Here is a 19,732-nt window from a genome sequence, read left to right on the forward strand (position 1 = left end):
GTGTAGCCCTATGTCTTAGCTTCATTAGAGTAAATGCCATGAAAAAAATCCAAAAATTCATCTAGATAAAAAGCTACGTATTTGCAATAAAATATATTTAAAAAAATTTTTTGGGGCCCACTTGTTATGCAGGTCTGTGAGAAGAGAAATTGAACAAAAGAAGATACTTTGTGCATTATTTTTAAAAATTAACAATAGCTTTAATTCAGTATAAACTAGCTTGAAAAGATGCCTGGTATTTTGGAAGCTGAATTTACAAAGCTTAGTGATTAATTGAATACAGATGGAGAAGGAGAAATTAAGAATGTATACAGGATGTATTAGTCAAGGTTTTCCAGAGAAACAGAGTCATTAGGAGATAGAGAGATAAACAGACATAAATAGATATATAGAAAGAGATTATAAAGAATTGGATCACACAATTGTGAAGACTGAGAAGTCCCAACGTCTGCAGCTGGCAAGCTGAAGACACAGGACACAGGAGAGCGGATGTGTAGCTCTGGTCCAAGTCCAAAGGCCTGAGAACCAGGAGAGTCGATGGTGTAAGTTTCAGCCTAAAAGCCAGCAGGCTGAAGACACCAGAAGAGCCAATGTTTCAGTCCAAGTTCAAAGGTCAGAAAGACCTTTAGACGGATGTTCTAGCTTAAGCAGTCAGCAGGAGGGAGTCCCCTCTTACTTAGCCTTTTTGTTCTATTCAAGTCTTCAATTGATTAGATAAGGCCCACCCACATTAAGCAGGACAACCTGCTCTATTTAGTATTCATTCAAATGTTAATCTCATCTATACCTTCATTACACATCCAGAACAATGTTTGACAAATGTCTGGGCCCATGTGGCCCAGTCAAACTGATACATAAAATTAACCATCACAGAAAATTTCTTCCTTTAACAAATATGCACTCAACGTATTCGATACCTTCTCTGTGCTTGGAATAAATCTTTCTTTCAACATCCCGTAGCAACTAAATTTTACTTTCATCAAAGAATTTTAAAACAAGTATCATCTTAGAAATTATACTTTCCAATTGAATCATTTACACAGATGAGAAAAATAAGGCTCAGAGGTATTAAGTGGCTTACTCTAAACAACATGGCTTTATTGGTAAAAGTAGAGGTAAAACTAGAGCCAAGGTCAAGAGCAAAAGCTCTTTCCATTATACTACACAGTTCCACGTCTCCTTCTAAGTATTTGATTGTAAATCCCAATCCCAGAAGGAAAAAGAAATTAATAGATACACATACATACATAAGCCTTGTGGGCTGTTTATCTTGTTACAGATACATATACACAAGCACTTATGAACACAGGGAGAGATAAAAGCTTTATTATAGCTTCCAAGCAATAGTAAAACACATTCTAAACATAAAAGACAAGATTTCTACAGATAAAAATGCATCCTTTCTAGTTTCTCATCCATTAGAGGGAAATATAATAAAACACCCAATTTCTATTCCTGAATGAAGCATTTCAGAAGTTTAATTTTTCTTGCTAACATCCAAGTAACCCAATGATGTTCATCTAAAAATGAGGGCAAAGGTATTAAATTCATCAGCATATAAATGGCTTTTCTAGGATGTGAAGATAGATCATAGCAAAAGATGTCCATGATTTCAAATGTTATTACTTACCAAGGAAAAATAAATAAAGTCAAGTTTTTCACACTATCAGTACAGACTATTTCACTGAACTGCTCTTGATATTATCATATTCTGTTTATTATTTCCCCTCCAGGAAAACTAAATATAAAATAGTATGTATAACTCAATATTCTTCAGAATCTTAATACATCTTTTCTCTCGTTGTTTCCCAAAAACAATCCTGTTAGTAAAAAAATCACTGGTAATTGATCCACACCAATTTAACACAAGCGATACCAGCTTGGAGTGAATTTCAAAATGGCTGTCATCCTGTTTTCATTCCACAAGAAATGCAATGTAATCATGAATAAATATCATATTAGAGATACATGCTAGCAAATGCTTCTATACTTTAATTTTATATGCTTTAAGTACCTAGATAGCTCCAGACTATCATTTTATTATCCCTTATGAGCTCTTAATAAAAAATACGACACTAATCAAAAATCTCCCTTACAAATTGACCAAAGATCAATCGTTTATGTATGCATTCATTTGGTTATTTAACAAGCATCTATTGTTAGGCTAACAAAAAAGTCAGATGCTGAGTTTGGTGTTAGCAGATATTTTGGAGGCTGAATTCACAAAATGTAATGAGTAGTTGGATATGAGTGAAGAAATTATATAAATAAGCCATGGCTCCTATCTTAAAGGAGGGTACAATATATGGGGAGGTCTAAGAAAACAGTATAGTCCAGGTATATTATAATAATCTATGGAAGCATGGTGAGAAGACAACTACCTGCCCGATGAAGATTCAGATGACTGTTAAGAAGAGGTGACATTTGAAGCCTAACTTTATCCAGCACTGAAGAGGGATGAGGTTATTACTGAGAGTGTGAAAAATGTTTAAAGGCATAGGTATACATAGGTATAAAATAACAATATTATTTTTGGTAAACACTGAACAGTAATGGCATGATAAGATGAATTATAAGTTCGAAAAAACAGTAGAAGGAGGAATTGAAGAGAGATCTGAGGCAATGTTAATAGGCAAATATTGTAATAATCCAGGCGGGAAATGATGAACATCTGAAATAAACAATGGAAACAAAAGGGCGGGATCCAGACATACAGCTGATCTTCACCACCTGCAAGGTCCATATTTGCAAATTTGCTTACTCATTAAAATCTATTTATAACACCAAAAATCAATGCTTGTGGCACTTTTGCAGTCATTTAAAGACATGCATAAAGTAGAGAAAAATTTGAGCTGCCAAATGTATACATTTCCAGCTAGGAGAGGAGTCCATGAGGCTTCTTATTCTATGATAATTTGGAAGTTTTAGGCAAAATTAATGTATTCCTTTTATCAATGCTACCTAGAAATGTTACACATGCACTTATCATGTGTTAGGCGTGATTCTGGACACTGGAGATCCAGCAATGAACAATAGATGCAAGTCCTTACCCCCGTGGAGATTATATTCTAGCATACCATGTCTGCCAAGAAAGAGAAATGACATTATTCAAGTATAATGTAAGCCAATGGATAATACATGAAAGTTAGAAAATCAACAGAAATTAAACAAAAAGGGGCCTCCCCAAATCATGGTAGGGATAAGTATGGAGTCTCCAAAAATCAGAGTAAAGAATGACAAGAATGGCCTTACTACAACAAATGAAAATAGCATTTGAAGAACACTTCTGGAAGTTTGTGGTGGATGAAGTGGCAAGGAATACGGGCTTCTACTTGCACATGTGAAAATTATAAAATAAAATCTTCCATCTGGCACATAAGCCTTTTGAACTATCAATTAAGTATTATATTCTGTTGTCAATCCCTAATAATCCTAGTATAGGGATGAATTCATCTAATTAATTATCTTAAGAGCCTTCTTATATATCCCTCAAGGATAGCTAAATCAGAAGACTCATGATGGTTCTTATTTCAGAATCAGAGAGATTCAGCCATCCTAGAATGGTATAGGCCTGGGATTGAATTTTAGAGTGAACATAAAAATGTATCTTCAACCTTTAAACTGAGTGACAGCTGAGTATAGAAACATCAAGACTGAAAGAACTGCTAATGAATCTTATAACATGCTTGAGTATTTAGAAATACATTATTAATGATATAATCCTATTTGGCAGTTATTATAATACATAATGATGGTAACTGATTTGTAGAAACTTACATACACATGTTATTGTCCTATATATATAATTTGATAGGCAAATAATTTTGTTTTGATGCATTTCATTTTAATCCTAGAAATCCCTGAAGTAATTAGCATAATATACCCTGGGTAATGGTATATTAAACAAATTGCTAATATACATAATACTGCAAGGTTTGACAGATCAAAAAAATAAATTTTCGATTACCTTATATTTATCAATCTTTAAATAATTAATGTATTATGTATTCTTCTTATCCATTTACTAGACCAAATTCCTAAATGACCTCTGACAAGCACTTTTCTTATCAACTGTATAGTATATACTTGGAAGATATAAAAATAAAGTGTTATCAAATTCAAATTTAACACATGACTGTCTCTTAATTAATCTCAATTAGTAAGATTCGCTGTCACTCCTATTTAGCTGCTAGTTTGCAGGGCCTAATTTTTCTATACGTACTGGATGAATAATTAGCTTTTTTACTAGTCAGCGTAATATTACCCATTTAAGATCCCAAACTATTTTGATTTTCCTTCTCCATAAAAATAGACTATCCAAATTACTTACATAAGAAAAATAGTTGTCGAAATATTTCAAAAGCATTAAGCTAGATTTTTAACTCTGCAGAGACAGCTGTTAATTTATTCTTACTACAATACTGAAATCTTGATGCTACCATTTGCCTTTTGAAGTGTTTGCCAGGAAAACAAAAGTCGAACCTGGAATGAAAACTCACTGTTTTATTTATGAATAAATGATGTGAAAGAGAATTCAGGTGTAAGTTAAAAGAAGAAAGGGAGTTTTTAAAAAATCTGAACATCAACCTAATCAAAAGCAGAGACAACTAGATATTTGTGACAGAGATAAGTGAGAAGTCATTTCAAAAATGATATGAGTTGTTATGGCTAAGACTATGGTCTGAATGTTTGCATTCCCCCCAAAATTCGTATGTTGAAACCTAATTGCCAAGGTGATGGTATTAGTAGGTGGGACCTTTGGGAGGTGATTAAGTCATGAGGGCTCCACTCACATGAATGGGATCAATGCCCTTGTAATAGAGGGCCCAGAGAGGGGTCTTCCCCTTCTACCAAGTACGGATGCAACAAGAAGGTGCCATCTATCAGGAAGGTGCCCTCACCAGACACCAAAAATGCTGGCACCTTGATCTTGGGCTATCCAGCCTCCAGAACTGTGATTAATAAATTCTGTTGTTTATACATTACCCAGTCTCAAGTATTCTATTATAGCAACTTGGAAGGACTAAAATGGCTACATACCCACCAGAATGGCTCAAGTGAAAAGACAGAAAAATAGCAAAATGGTGACGCTAGTGAGAATGTGGAACAACCAGAACTCACATGCTCTGTTGCTAAACTGCTTGACAGCATCCACTGAAGTCAAATATATGCATATCCTATGGCTTAGCCATTCTACTCTCAGGTATAAAATAAATCCAGATATTCATCTACAAAATCATGCACTGCAATATTCATAGAAACACACTTCATGATTGCCCCAAACTATACATTCCCAACATGCCCATTAACAGTAGAGTGGATAAATAAATTACTAGATATTCACACAATGAAATACCACACAACAATGAGAATAAACAGTCTTCAACTACATACAATGATATGGATAACTCTTGCAAACAAAATGGTGGAGTGAAAGAAGCCAGCTACAAAAGAGTCTATACTGTATTATTCTAATTATATCCAGTAAAAACAAAAACGAAAAACAGAAAAATCGAATCTATGTTGTTAGGAGTTGGGATAGTGGTTGCCCATAGCAGGCAGGCAGTATTGGAAAGGGGAACACAGTAGGGTTTCTAGTATGTAGGTAATGTTCTATTTCTTGGCCTGGGTGTTGGTTACAGACATAAATTCAGTTTGTGAAAATCCACCATGCTATATAATTATTATCTGTGTACTTTTTAAAATAGTCTTTATTTTTAGAGCAGTTTTAGGTTCACAACAAAATTGAGTAGGAGGTATAGAAATTTCCCGTATACCCTCTAACCCCACATCTGCATAGACTCCCCGATTATTAACATTCCCCACCAGAGTAGGGTATATGTCACAATCAATGAACACACATTAACATATCATAGTCACCCCATGTCCACAGTTTACCTTAGGGAGGTTTTATATATTCTATGGGTTTGTATAATGACACATATTCACCATTATAGTATCCTACAGGATAGCTTCACTATCCTAAAAATCCTCTATGCTGTGCCTATTCATCCCTCCGTTTCTTCTACCCCCAGGCATCACTGATCTTTTTACTGCCTTAATAGTCTTGCCTTTCACAAAATGTCATATAGTTCGAATCCTACAGTATATGGTCTTTTCAGATTGGCTTCTTTCACTTAGTAACATGCATTTAAGGTTACTCCATGTCTTTTCACAGCTTGATAGCTCATTTATTTTTAGCACTGAATAATATTCCATTGTCTGGATGTATCACAGTTTATTTATTTACTTACCTACTAAAGGACATTTTGGTTGCTTCCAAGTTTTGACAATTGTGAAGAAAGCTGCTATAAATAACCATGTGCAGGTTTTTATATAGACATAAGCTTTCGATGCCTTTTCGTAAATACCAAGGAGTATGATTGATGGATCATATGGTAAGAGTATTTTAGTTTTGCAAGAAATTGCCAAACTGTCTTCCAAAATAGCTATACCATTTTGCCTTCCCACCAGCAATGAAGGAGAGTGTTGTGAGTTTTCTGGATTTTGGACACTCTAAGAGGTGTGTAGTGGTATCTCATTGGTGTTTTAATTTGCATTTCCTTGATGACATACGATGTTGAGCATCTTTTCACATGCTTGTTTGCCATCTGTATGTCTTCTTTGGTGAGGTGTCTGTTAAGGTTTTTGGCCCATTTTTAAATTGGTTTTTTTGTTATCTCATTGTCGAGTTTTAAGAGTTCTTGTACATTGCTGATAACAGTCCTTTATCAGATGTCTTTTGCAAATATTTTTTCCTACTCTGTAGCTTGTCTCCTCATTCTCTTCAATCTGTGTGCTTTTCAGTGTTTGCATTTTATCATTTATTTAGTATTTAGCTATTTACCTTTCTTATTGTGATAAATATACATAACATAAAATTTACTATTTTAACCATCTTTAAATGTAGAGTTTTATGACATTAAATATGTGCACATTGTTGTAAAACCATCACCACTACCCATCTCCAGAACTCTTTCGGCATCCCAAACTGAAAACCTATACCCATTCAACAACAACTCCCCACTTACCCTTCTTCCTCAGCGCCTGCAACCACTATCCTATTTTCTGTCTATGAGTTTGACATATGTCATGTAAGTGGAATCATGTCATATTTGTTCTTTGTGTCTGACTTATTTCACTTAGTATGATGTCTTCGAGGTTTATCCATGTAGTAGCATGTGTCATAATTTCATTCCTTTTTAAGGCTGAATAATATTTCATTGCATGCCATCAGTCTTAAATGTCATATAAATTGCCATTACATCAAAGCCATCATCAGGTCAAACATCCATAGTCAACCAGCTTATGACTTGTAAAGTACCATGAGCAAATTGACCAGAATCATGTGTGAACCATGTGTACCTCCAAAATATCACTTCCATAATATTACTTAAGGGAACTTGGAATGTTCTCTGTCCTCAGTGTCTCCCTTCTTCACTTCTAACACGTAATTTAAAATTTTACACAGACTATTTTTAAACTCAAGTATTCCTGAAACAGGGTAACTTATTAAAACAATAACCTCTTGGGGTAATTTAAGTTTAGCGCTTTCCTTTATGGTAGGAGAGACCTTAAGGATAAGAGAAAGGAAATATTTTTTCTGTTTCTAGTACATTGTGTCATTTAATGGTGAAACTCTGTTCATAAAGTAAGGACTGATGATTCTCCTCTTGAATATGAGGAAACAGAAATAGGCGAAGCAGCAGGGCCCAGATGAACAACTTGTATATGGGAAACTGGGTTTCATTTTCAGGAATAATTCTTTTCTAGTCTACCACGCTGCCTCCCAGGAAGAGATACAATTCACGAAAGACAGAAAAGAAAGGGAGTGCTAAAGAACAACTACATTGACTTCCTAATTGTGTCCCAGCCTAGCCTAGGCTGTCAATTTAACTGATCTATTTCACTGGAAGTTGTTGCCATGAAATGACTGATGTAAAATACATCAAAACTAATTTAATTATCTAGTCCATATTGAACTTTCCCAATCCCCCAAACAAATATTTACAGGAAAAAAAAGCAAAAAGCAACCAAATTCCTTTGTCACTATATAACTATTGTGGAAAAAAGTGCCTATTTTCATCTAGGGACATCCTCTGCCTCTAGCCGTTATTCCCTCAGTGGCTTCTATGCGTGGCATCTTTCCTATGGACAAGAGAAAAAAAATGCCAGCCTTACATTTGGTAAGTCATTTCAGTGTTCAAAATCCTTGCTCTTAGTCATTTCTTTTCTAGACATTAAAAAATTCATCTCGCTGGTCGTTAAGAATATTTTTCAGAGTAGATGGAGACTAACTGGCCACTCTCCTTCAAATACTAGAAGATTCTCATTGAGCTTTCTTTCCTTAGGTGAAATAATTCTAATGTCCTTCATCCTGTCTCCCAAAATAATCAAAATTTTCTTAGAATTTATAAGAAATGTCAAGACTTAAAAACAGTTCATCTGGGGCTATTCAGTATCAACTCTGATTCATAATTGTTAAGAACATTTGCTAAAATCCAACATAAACATGAAATTGGTTTTATTAGCTTAGTGTACATTAAACTAAAATAACCCAAACTGATATTTGTTAAAAGATGAGAAGACATAGCTATAATACCCAGATTTTAAAGCACATCTTACCATAGTATTTTAATTTTATAGACTGAATTATATATAGAGAGAAAGAGATACAGATATAGAGATAGGGAGAGGTAGAAGAATAATAAATATAAAGGTAGAGATCATAAAATTGGATAAATTCAAACTATTTCTGGAGAAAATATAAAACGCAGCTGCTACAATGACTATAAATAACTATCACGAAAACTATTCACATGCCACTTAGTTTACTGTGTTTCGGAGGTTACCTCATTTTTTAATAGCTTTATTGACATATAATTTACATACCTGTTTAAAGGATACGATTTCATGGATTTTAGTGTATTTACAGAGTAGTGCAATAATCACCATTATCTAATTTTAGAACATTTTCATCACTCCATAAAGAAACTTCATACCCTTTAGCAATCACTCCCCATTTCCCTCCCTCAGCTCTCCTCCCCTCCCTAGGCAACCATTAATCTCCTTTCTGTCTCTGTAGATTAGGTTATTCTGAACATTTCATATAAATGAAATCATACAATATGTGGTCTTTTGTGACTGGCTTCTTTTACCTAGCATGCTGTTTTTTGAAGTTCATCCATGCTGTAGCAAATAGCAGTCCTTGTTCCTTTTTATTGTGGGATAATATTCCCTTGCATGGCTATGCCATTTTGTTTTTCCACTCATCAATTGCTAAGTATTTGGGTTGTTTCCACTTTTTTGGCTATTAGGAATAATCCTGCTATGAACATTTTTATACAAATTTTTGTGTGAACATAAGCTTTCATTTCTCTTGGGTAGATATCTGCAAGTGGAAGTTTCGGGTCATATGGTCACGGCTACAATTTTATAATCCCACCAACAATGTACAAAAGTTCCAATTTCTCACATATTTTCTAACAATTATATCTGTCTTTTTTATGATAGCCATTCAGTGGGTGTAAACTAGTATCTCATTGTGGTTTTGATTTGCATTTTGCTAATGACTAATGATGCTGAGTGTCATTTCATGTGTTCATACACCATTTTTATATTTTTTCGGAGAACTGCCTATTTAAATCATTTGCCCATTTATAAATTGGGTTGCTTGTTTCATTGTTGAGTTTTAAGAGTTGTTCATATATTTTAGATTCAAGTTCCTTGTCAGATATATGATAGGCAAATACTTTCTCTCTCTTTTTTTTTTTTTTTTTTTTTGAGGCAGAGTCTCACTCTGTTGCCTGGGCTAGAGTGCTGTGGCGTCTGCCTAGCTCACAGCAACCTCAAACTCCTGGGCTCGAGCAATCCTCCTGCCTCAGCCTCCTGAGTAGCTGGGACTACAGGCACATGCCACCATGCCCGGCTAATTTTTTCTATATATTTTTAGTTGTCCATATAATTTCATTCTATATTTTTAGTAGAGACGGGGTCTCGCTCTTGCTCAGGCTGGTCTCGAACTCCTGAGCTCAAACAATCCACCTGCCTCGGCCTCCCAGAGTGCTAGGATTACAGGCATGAGCCACCGCGCCGGCCCAAATACTTTCTCTCATTGTGTGGGTTTTCTTTTCACTTTCTTGATGGTGTCCTTTGAAGCATAAAAGTCTTTAATTTGGATGAAGTCCTATTTACCGATCTTCTATTTTATCACCTATTTTTGATGTCATTCCTAAGAAATCATTGCCTAACCATAGATATTTATTCCTATTTTAGTTTTAGGTTTGCAATCCACATTAAGTTCATTTTTGTGTATGATATTACATAGAAATCCAAATTCATCTTTTTCCATATGGCTATCCAGTTGTACCAGCACCATTTTTGAAAAGACTATACTTTCTTTCATTGAATTGAATTGGTCCCTTTGTCAAAAATCAATTGACTGAATGTGTTAGGGTTCATTTCTAAATTCTAATTTTACTGTTCTGATCTATATGTTTGTCCTTGTGTCAATACCACACTGGTTTGATTACTGTATCTTACTGTAGTGGGTTTTGCAATTGGAAAGTATGAGTCCTTCAAGTTTGTACTTCTTTTTCAAGATCATCTTTGCTAGTCTGGGCCCTTGCATTTCCATATAAATTTTAGGATCAGTTTTTCTATTTCTCCAAAAAAATAACCAGATGGGATTTTGATAGGAATTGCATTGGATCTGTGAGAGGTTGACTCCTTTCCCTTTCATTAGGTATTAACTATCATGATTATAGTTAATTATTTAATAAATGGCTATTTCAAATTTAATAAAGATATGGTTGTACTTTATAAGCAGTTAGTTGGCAGCAATAACACATACATGTTAAGTAAAAAGCAATTGTGAAACATAGGAAGGATAAAAAGAAATAATCAAGTATTTTAAAAAATGTATTTATCTATGAGCATAATAGCTAGGGCTTTCAAAAATATTAAAGATATTTTTAAAAAACTATTGGCTCTAAAATATAAAAAGAAAACTGAAAGTATTAAAATTCAATTTAATCACTATAAAATGTAATTTTGTATCAACTAGCCAATTGCAGCTTAACTCTTAAAATAGTTATATATCAATATAATACTTAGTTCATGTGAATATGACAGTTTATAGATAGTAAACCAGAATTACAAAACTAATTCCAAAAATGTTATAGCAAGGTTATATTTAGTGTCTATGATCATTTTAATTTTAATATATTAAAAATTGCTTGAGGTAAGACCAGCAAAAATCAGAAAATCTACTGTCATTAAAATAGGCCTTGAATCAAATAAATTCTCAACTCTACAGAATGAAATAAAGTCTTTTATGTGTTTCTTTGAAATGTAAACAAGTCACATGATCTCTTTGTTGTGGTCTGTTGCTCTACAATATAGAAGTCAAATAATATTAGATCATACAATAGTCTAAGAAAAACTATTTCTCCCTTTGACCTAGTTGCAAAAGCATTTTCACGTGGCTTTGAAGATGAATAAATATGCTTGTTAAAGTACTAGGTCAGGCAATCCACTCTTAGCAATGAGTTCTATTAATTATCCTCTAGTCCCTGTTAAAGTAATTTTTAAATTCTACTGAGAAAGAAGATGCTTTATTGTATAAGCCTTCTAATTTCTCTATTACTTACTAAAGGATTGTATATTGGTTGCTCAGGGGATATCTAACTGTGTTTAGCCTTTGATTATCCTTTTTAATAAGAACAGTAACTTTAAATATATTCCCATAGCTAACAAGTATCATGCATTGAGATGCTTGAAAGTTACTTTCCTGTAATCCCCTTAGTTATTCCATAAATGTTTAAACACTGGAACAATCATTCTTTTCAAATGAAGGCATTTCTACAAAACACCTATTATCGTCCATTATATTTTTCAAACACTATCATGTTTGTTATGTATGCAAGATTTATAGAAAATAAATTTTAAAATTTTTGCCTAGCAACAGCTAAATGCAAAATGTTAGCCATGATCCTTAGTTCTATTAGACAGAATATATTGACAAAGAGATTGTGATTACTTTCTTTTCAAATTGGTTGGTGTTTCCTAACTCCAGATACACTGGAAATTTGAAGCTGACTGGACAGAATGAGTTATTTCATGCTCTTTGTCCAATAAATTGTTCAGTACTTCTCTCACACCTTACTACTTGAAATATACCTTACATTGATGTACTAATTTAATAATAAAATCTTAAGAATACATTTGCACATGTAACATATTCCTACTGCTATTTTGTAATGTATATAACTAGTTTTGGAAACGTTCGATTCACTAGTATCTAGAGGGTTGTGCCTAAAGCAACTCGCAAGTTGTTTATCCTCTTAGGAGTTTAATAATGATAATTTTTAAAATTGACTTTCATACATAAGGCAATCAATGCTAACTGCTGGTATAAATATCCAAATCATATATAAACTTATCAGATTATTTGCTATTAAAATAAAAATTGGCATACCTGAAGACTTCATTGACTATTACAAATTACTTTCTTATGAAAGATAGTAAGTAAACATTTGTCAAGGTGTATCATTCTTTTGATATATTGTAGAACTAACTGTATTCTACAAAATATCTAGCTAAGAGAAATATTACTTCATTCAAATCAAGAAAAAACTTATCTTCAGCTTTTATAGGCAGTGATGATTTCTAAATAAATCTTTCGACCTGTTGCCTTCCTACCACTGTTACCTGTCTGCAAGTTTTTCACAACACTATGAGTAAAGGGATGAGATGAGAGCAGCTGAGTTTTAGAGAAATTATGTAAGTTGATCAAGGTCACACTGCAAACAATGAACAAATCCTTGATTTAAATTCAAATGGATCTAACTTAAAAATTACCTGGATCTTTTTTCATTACACCATTATATTACACTTCTCTCTGTACTCAGTAGGAATCATTGCTACTATAACTACCACCATCGCCATGATCTTCCCTTCTCACCTCTTGAGCTAGACATCTAAAGCCTCACATCAATGCAGCATGCATGTTCTGGTGCAATTTAAGGTGGAATTTGGGTTCCTGGGGATCAGAGTTTAACTTGAAAGTGACTTCAGATCTGTATATAAAAAAAAGCAATGGATGAGAATGTCTGCTCTGTGTAATATAAGCCTCTGAAAACAATGAATAAGTCAGACTAAAATGAACAGGCAAAGGCAGAGCGTGACTCAGATGTTCTCGAATGTACCACCTTTGTGCCACTTCTGTATCAGATGTACCTCCGTGTCTCATAATTTTTCTAAAGAATCCATCTGTTTTAGTCCATTCAGGCTTCTATCACAAAATTCCTTAGATGTGGTGGCTTATAAACAACAGAAATTTATTTCTCAGTGGCAAATTTAGTGTCTGGAGAGGGCTCATTTCCTGGTTCACAAATAGTGCCTGTTCACTGAGTTCTCACGTAGCAAAATGGATATGGAAGCTCTCAGGGTCTCTGTTATAAGGGCACTAGTTCCATTCATGAGGGTTCTGCCTTCATGACTTACCACTCTTCAAAAGTCCCGCCTGTTCAAGGCTGCAGTGAGCTGTGATTGCACCACTGCACTCCAGCCTGGGCAACAGAGCAAGACCCTGTCTCTGAAAATTAAAAACTTAAGAAAAAGAAAAGCCCACCTCCCGATACCATCATACTGGAAGTTATGTTTAACATACAATTTGGAGGGGACATAAATTCAATCTATAACACCATCACACCAAAGTATTCATGAGAAGTTCAGATTTTACTGAAGATTTTGTAGGGAATATGGAGGGAGAGATTTAAATTGTTTATTGCACCAAAACCTATAAAATCTCTCATTAGATATTTCTTTTATTTTTTAAATCACTACCAGAATTTTCTTCCTATCCTATTTCAACACATGCTTCCCAAACTTATCAACTCTTTTCTCTTCTTTCCACAATTTTCCCAGGATTTTCAAATACCTCTCCCCTTTAAATTGATGAAAATTTCAGCTCTACCACAGGAACTACCCCCAAATTATACCCCAAACCTCATCATGCTCAGAAAAATAAAAGCCTTCTAATTTATACCACCTAACCTCCATAGGAAGCAATGAGAAATTATAGTATTTTTAAAATAAGCTTAAAATAAGCTAAGCTTAAAATAAGCTTAGCTTTTTATAATCACTGTCCATGAAAATTATGTGACTGACATCATTCCCTACATATATTATGTCTGTCTCCATGTTAACTTCAGCTGTTTTCACCTCTGACCCTCATTTACTTCAAATCTTGAACCTCAGGTCTGACTTGACCAAAACCTTGAATGGATTCTGGAATGCTTTTGAAAATGTTTTTCGATAGCAGTCAGTACAGCTCTTTTATTTAGCATTTCTTCTGTGCTTAGCAGTATACTTTACAACTAATCACATTTAAACCTTCTAACAAGTCTATGAAATGAATATTATTTTTCACATATGCCAATTGACTTTTCCCTTGTCATGAAATAAGACTTTCATCTTGGCATTCATAGCTTTTGGTGGTACAGGGACAACGTGCTCACTAAGCAGCCAGCAACATGTTGCTGAGCAAGAGGAGAGGTAGGTAACAATTATTCAAGACTGATCTTTATCTCACATCTAAACAGTTGAATGAGACAAAGAAAGTATGAGGATGCCACATGTAATTCACTGAGGTTTATGTAGTGCTCAGTAACTTCTGCAATGGTGTTACCCGCATGATGTTCCCTAATCTTAATAGGAAGCCTGAGAAGCAAATATTATGACCCCATTTTTACAGACAAGGAAAGGAGACTCGTAGATATGGAGAAACCTACCAAAAAACCTGCTAGCAAATGGCAGATACAAGAGCAAAGTCTTTATCATCTACCTCCATATGCACTTAATGCATTTTAAGCAACACCACATGAATTTACAAAGCAAATAATGTAATTTCAAACTAAAAGGTTAAAAAAAATAGAGTAAATTATGGCAGCTCATACATTAAAAATTGAGGAAGTTCTGTAGCAACAGGGGCTTAGTATAAAAAGAATAAAATTGTTGGCTCAAGGAAGTAGATAAAAAATATAATTTACAAATGTATTTAAGCTGCTTCTCCCTGTGGAGCAGGCTATGTAATGAGGAAGAGAAGGAAAAGGGAGAGGAGGAGGAGAGAGGGGAGGGGAGAAAAATGCCTGAAACAAAGCCAAAGAGACTCATCTTAGGGACAATGCATGGAATGCTCACGGAGAGCAATGAGAAGAGAACAGGAAAAAGTTTAGATGTCATGAAAATCTTGAACATTTGGGTATTTGAGTTAATTACTTGAGGTACGGTTTGTAAAATACTCCCCTAGCAAATCTCTTCTTAGAAAGACAGAGGGACATTAAGCAATTTGATCACAATCATTACAAGAGACTTACAAGAGACTCTTCTATCAAGTTCCCCATTTCTCAGAGCCTCACTTTAAACTCTTGTTATTCACATCACCATTTTTGATTCCAAAGTATGGGAGCCAAGAACCATGCAATCATGAATAAATGGTAAACATGCTGTGGTGGGTTTGTTTTCCCTTACTCAGGGTTTTCTGTGGAGCATACCTGGTAAGAGTTACATCATGCATAGTCAATTGTGTTCAGTTCATCAGCTGACTACAGACATTTCTCCCAGGAAGCTTCCCTCCCTGATATGCTCAACTCCATTACCAAACTCTAAGGCACAATAAAAGATTCATAAACGTAACGACAGCATAGAAGCGTAAAATGTGAAATACCCAGGAGAAGATGAAATTATTTTAGTTCCTTGCTCAATCACAGTGTATTTTATATAATACAATGTGGCAAGCCGCATACATGATCTAAAACGTATCTTTATGAGCTGTAGCACCTCATGCTTTAGTTATCACCTCTACAGATATGCAGAGGGTAATACCTCAGGTAGGCAGAATGCAGATAAGGGGCAGAAAATAGTCACTCCTCTGAATAGCTAGTACACATGTACTCCCAAAGCTCGTATCTAAAACTTGTGTATTTTGTTCTGTGAGAAGTTTATTATCACTCAGAACCTTTCTGCTCTTATTTTACATATAATTCTAAGAAATTTGATATAACGTAGACTTAATCATAGGCTCTCCCATATGTTAACTCCTATATCTTATTTGGCAAGAAATTTAATATTTCAAAGCCTCCATTTTCTCACCTGTAAAGTGGGTATAAAATAGGTATATTTTTATAGGATAGGTATGAGCTTATAGTCAGTACATCTATATAAAGTATAAACACAAAGCGAGTACCCTAGAGTTTAAACACAGATTTTTTTCCATTGAACCTGATACCACATTGTGAGCCAACTACCTTATCTGAAACTCAATCATAGAAAGAGTAGTCTTTTTCAATGCCAAAGAAAAACTGGCTGTGCTGGAAGTATTGAGATAATGTATGTTGATCTCCACAGTGGAAACCTCCTATGGGATTTTCAAGGGTAACTTCAATTTATGTGATTGTCTTTTATTGCTAGCACTAATACCTCCCTAAGAATTCAAAATGCATAGTAATTTGAACCTACCTAGAACAGGTGTAAACAGGCCTTCTTAATCTCATTGCACTGCATTGTAGCAGAGTACAATAATCAGTGTCCTTTTTTTTTTCATGGTCAGAAGGCATATTGTTCTATGTTTACACTATAAAATTGCAAATGGTAAATTTAACATAAGTGAAAAATAAATTGTTCACATTTTTTTTGCATAGTCTGGGTAAAGGTTACATTTCTGTTCATTATCAAGGCAGCATAGTAGCAACATTTAAAGAGTCTTTGGGAGCCAGTAATCATGGGAGGCAATATGGATGATGCAAAGTCATGAGCAATCTTGTAACCAGAATTAAATAAATGGTATCAGGGAATTGCGGAGGCAAGATCTATATTTTTCAATATAAGCAGGTTCCAAAGAATCATGACCTTGTGTATAATAACAATGTTAATGCCCTTTTCTCTCTGTGGAAGATAGGAAATTAGCCAGGAATGGTGCATTTGATGATGAAGAACATAAAGATATGGTTCCTAGGCCTGAACAGGAGGAGATAATACCTGGACACTATTGGGATAGGTCATCTGCCACAGATGATCGGTCCTCAACATTCTTACTCTGTGTGTCAGATGACAAGGCTTATCGAACCCCATAATCAGTGTTCTTAATGATGAACTGAGTCATCAAGAAAAGTTTAAGTGTGTCTTCCATAATACTGGGACAAAGGAGGCAAAGTAAACAGAAGTATTTAGAAAGATTATCCATCTAAAAAACTAAAAATTTTAAATGATATTTTTTTCAGGAAACCTATAAGCATAAATACTCAGCCAGTCAAAAAACTCAACAGAGCTAATTACCATGCCACTGGGGTCAATACAGGACACTGTCTTCCCACTCACGTGTAAAGATGGCTTAACACTGTCGCTGCAGTACTCGGACTCAAGACTAGGAAAGTTTTTCATATGGAAAGAGTGAGCTACCTAAACATCTATCCTTCTCAGGATCTTTGCTTACTCCACTAAGTTGTTTTACCTTTTCTTACTGATTTGTAAGAGCGCTTTACATAATAAGGATATTAGCCTTTGCTTCTGAATTGTAAATAAATTTCCAGACTTTACCCTTTGTCTTATACTATTTTGCCATAAGGAAGTCTTCGATTTTAGTATAATTAAATGTGACAAACTTTTCTTTTATGATCCTTGGGTTGCTGTCACATGAAGAAAGCCTGTTTTTAGCCCAAGATCATTAAAATATCCTGTTATATTTTCTTCTGTCCCCTCTGTGGCTTCATTTTCACAGTTAAGCCATTAATCCAATTGTAATATATATTTTTACATTATGCAAAGTAAATTTCAAAAAAACACTTTTTAAAATATAATCCTTATCTTTTTAATTTATGTAAATGAAAGCATGGATTTTTACACTATACCTAGGTAAAATAAATGTAATAAATTCTCGTGTTATTATAAATTACCAAATATTTATATCTGCTAAGATAAGCAAACATTTTGATATTGTGATAAGAAGGAAAGGGAAGCTAATTCTTACAGAATACCTGCAATGTGCCAAGCACTGTTCTGGGTAGACTGTATATAGCATTCCATTTAATCCTCATGAAACCAAGACTCAGAGAGGATAATAACTTACCCACAAAATCACATAGCCTAATAGAGCAATGACTTAAAACCAGTTTGTTCTGACTTCAAAACTCATGTTCTTTCTGCACAGAGACACAGAAGTCTCACCACATGTCTAAGGGATATGTGATTATATTTAGTGGCTAATGTTATTTTTTCCAAGTCCAAATTAGCCCATTTAATGCCTTGGATAACAGTTATTATTATCACCACATTGTATCTAAGTATAGAAACCGAGGGAAAATGATATGGATGGCCTTTGATTCCTGGGTAAGGTAAGGGCTAGAAAATGTATAATCTTCTGTTTTCTAATCCTGTTTTCTGAATTTCTAGACTAGAGTTTAGTAAAGAAGTGATCATGAAAGTCCACGGAAGTTCTAGGCAGTTGGGGATTTTGTACTTCTAGGTATACCTCGCAGTCTCCATACACTCATCCAGACTGATTAGCACCTAGATTACGATATGCTTTGTGAAATAAAGTAAAATAACCAAAGAATAAAGTCAATTTTGTTCATTGCATTCAAATACAGCCCAACAGAAATATTTATGTTAATGTTACACACACTAATTTTCCTATTATTGCCATATCAATACGAAAAGCTTATAGCACTTTAGTGCATGAAAAACATGGCCACACATACTGTCCCAATTGATCTCCACAAGCACCACATAAGAAGAAAGCAAAGCATATTTCCCATTTTTACCAGGATGACAGAAGTTATACTCCTTACCTAGATCCCAAGGCAGTGAAACGCATAAGTGTGTGAGCAGGGGCTACAACTTGGCTTTTTGCATTTCTAATTCCATTTTTCTCACCATATGGCACTCCTTTTGTAAAAAAAAAAAAAAAAGAGAGAGAGAGAGAGAAAGAAAAGAATTCAAGTTTAATTTTAAAATGCAATGAAAGTCCAATAAAAGTAGAGTTTTAAAAATGATTTAGTTTATTAACATCTAATCTTAGACTTACCCTGTTATAAAAAGAGACATTGTAATCTCTGGCCCTAGCACTATTTGAGAAGTTAAGAGGACAAGTATCTGTCCTTGAGGACTGAAAATAGAATAGGTAGACCAGAACATCTGCTGGATTCCATTCTAAGCCAATAATTAAAATTCATAAAGGATTTACAACTATTTTCATACGTTCTTGGAAAAGGTTCAGTTTCATAAATGTTGAGTACACCTACTATGTGCAGGGCATTCTGAAGGGTACTGAGAAAATACAGTGTAAGTGGGATGCCTGCAGAAACCACTATTCACTGTGGATGTCTCTGAGGGTGTGAGTCTAAGGGAATTCTTTCGGCATAGCCCTATTTCCAAATTTTTATGTAATTAGCATACACTTGTTTTGGATAAGAAATAAATAAATAAAACAAAATGTATGGGAAAATGCTACAGTATAATGTTGTCTTACTTTCTACTAGAATAGGCCTCCCATGTTAAATGCTATCTTGCCATCCTGAAAGAGAGGTGAAGCTCACATTGATTGAACAATTACTATGTGCCAGGCATTTTTGCAGGCGCTTAGAAATGTACACTTATTTACTTCTCAGCACAACCCTGGGAAGAAAATATCATTATCCTCATTTTACAGATCTGGAAATGAACTCCTAGTGAA

The 19,732-nt window shown here is 34.4% G+C and overlaps 1 protein-coding gene across 1 annotated transcript in view; it reads right to left on the reverse strand.

The window, feature by feature from the left end:
* DIO2 (deiodinase, iodothyronine, type II) overlaps positions 1 to 18,869 on the reverse strand; it is an 86,208-nt gene extending 67,339 nt beyond the window's left edge. Inside the window, 1 exon segment of the mRNA XM_012656304.1 lies at positions 18,849 to 18,869. The gene's annotated coding sequence lies outside the window, so the exon portion shown is untranslated.
* Positions 18,870 to 19,732: the final 863 nt, after the last annotated feature.

Source organism: Propithecus coquereli, unplaced genomic scaffold (genome assembly GCF_000956105.1).
Source record: "Propithecus coquereli isolate 6110/MARCELLA unplaced genomic scaffold, Pcoq_1.0 Scaffold5, whole genome shotgun sequence".
Classification (NCBI taxonomy): domain Eukaryota; kingdom Metazoa; phylum Chordata; class Mammalia; order Primates; family Indriidae; genus Propithecus; species Propithecus coquereli.